Source organism: Bos javanicus, chromosome 7 (genome assembly GCF_032452875.1).
Source record: "Bos javanicus breed banteng chromosome 7, ARS-OSU_banteng_1.0, whole genome shotgun sequence".
In the NCBI taxonomy this organism is placed as follows: domain Eukaryota; kingdom Metazoa; phylum Chordata; class Mammalia; order Artiodactyla; family Bovidae; genus Bos; species Bos javanicus.
Window position 1 is genome coordinate 61110442 of NC_083874.1, and position 2035 is coordinate 61112476.

A 2035-nucleotide genomic window follows, 5' to 3' on the forward strand; every position below is an offset into this window, starting at 1 on the left:
CTTACCTTGTCTCCTTGCCAGTGAGAGCCCCAAAGTGGGCAACACAGAACTTTCTGGTTCTCAGTGAGCACATAAGGAAACTGAAGCTCAGCTGCCTCCTTTCCTGGCCCTCCTGGCCTGACACTAGCTTTGCGATTTGTTCAAGGCAGTGGTGGGTGGGTAGGTCTTAGGAAGGTTGATAAGGAAGGTCCTTAATGACCACTTAGTCTCCCATTATACATATGGACAAACCAAGGCCCACCAAGGGGTAGAGACTTGCTCAAGGCTACCCAGTGGAGACAGGCAGAGCCGGGGACAAACCAGGGCCCACCAGTCCTCTTCTTTTCCCTGGCTGTCCTCCTTTCCTCCCCAGGTCTTCCTCAGCCTTACCTGCAGTAGCAGCTAGAGCTCCAAGAGAGGGACTGGGAAGAGCCAAGAGTTTCCCAGGCTGGAAGAATTTCCTGGTTCTACCCACCCCCATCTGTCAGGACCTTGCCAATATAAAAGGGCCCTGGGCCTTTCAAATGCGAGGCCCAGGTGTCTGCAAAGGCTTTGATTGGGGTGGAGAGGAGGGGCTGCTGCATATTTCGGATATTAATAAATTTCCCCTAACAAAGGGTCAGAGCCCCCTCCACCCCACCCCCCTTTGGGGCTCTAGGTGGGGGATGAGATGGGTTTGCTAATTTGCAAAGGATGCAGGAATGGCCATCACAATTCAGAAGGCTTCTTCCCACACCTTGGGGGTGGGGGTGGGGGTGGGCTCAAGCCTTGCTCACAGGGCCCCTGGTGCCTAGCCTGCTCAGAGCTGCCCTGGCCCTGGAGGAAGCACCCTCTGGACTTGATCTCGGACTGAGCCTGGGCTGTAGGACTGAGCTGTAGGCCTGGGTCCTGGGAGTCAGGAATGGAGGATCCTAAGAGTTTAGGCTTTTCTTTTCCTAGATTCCAAGTCTGCATTTGGAGGATTCTAGGTTTCTACAGACCTCCACCAGTTTCAGCCTCTGCAGCCTCACTCACCTGCCCTGCTTCCTCCTGCCTCTGCTTCCCCTGCTCACTGCCTTGCCTCTGCAGTTCCTGGACTGTCCTCCCTGGCCCAGTCTTCCAACCTTTCCTGCTTTTCCCATTTCCATTGCTCCCACAGCCTTCCCTGCCGTGCCACACTTCTGCTCCCTCTGCTGCCCACACCATGTCCCCAGTACTCCCATCCTGGTCCCCATATTGACTTCATATCTCCCTGCCTTATACCAGATGCCAGTTAGGCCCTGATTGCAGTGGGAGTTGATTAGGGATCAGGGACCCACAGCTGGAGGAAACCTTGACAGCACAGTGCTCACTTGAGAGGAGACATCAGCCCTGTCTGGAGTAGAACCCTAGCCTGGAATTCTAGAGTGTCCCAGCAGGTGCCAAACCCAAGTGCCTACAGGGACTTGGGCAGGGAACCTGGGCGAGCAAAGCTGTAGGTGTGAGTGGGAGAGTAAGTGGCAGCTGACCCTTAGTGAGTATTAGAGAGACAAGAGGGACTGGTGCAGATTGTGGTGAGCTGGGAAAGAAGGTCTGTTTCTCTAAAGGAGCAGGTACCCCTCAGAAGTGTGGGCCTGGGTTGCCAGATATTCTGGATTTTTAAGAGAAGAAGGAAATCTGGAGTTTTACAAAGTATGTCCCATTTCTAAAAATGATTCAGAAGGTATAAAGCAGCAAGGCTCAATTAAGGCCTTCTGTTGGCCTTCAATGCAGGCCAACAGCTTGGCAGACTTAGGGGCTGAGCAGTCAGACAGGCAGGGCTTGCCTGAGAATCCCCAGTGAGAATGACCTAGAGTGCAGCCCCACCCAGGGCACCCCACACCTACTCAGCGCTCTGCTTCCTGTCTTAGTTGATCTTTGTGTCTATATGGACCCCTGACCTTGGGAGGCTGGTGGAGGGTTCTGGGAGGCAATGAATATGCCCTGCTGGGATGTGGTGGAAGGTGGCCTGGGGCCCTCCATTCCTATTCTGGGACTCCTCAGAAAAGGTGTTTCCTTGAGCAATGCCAGGAGGCACTGAGATGGGGCCCTGGACCAA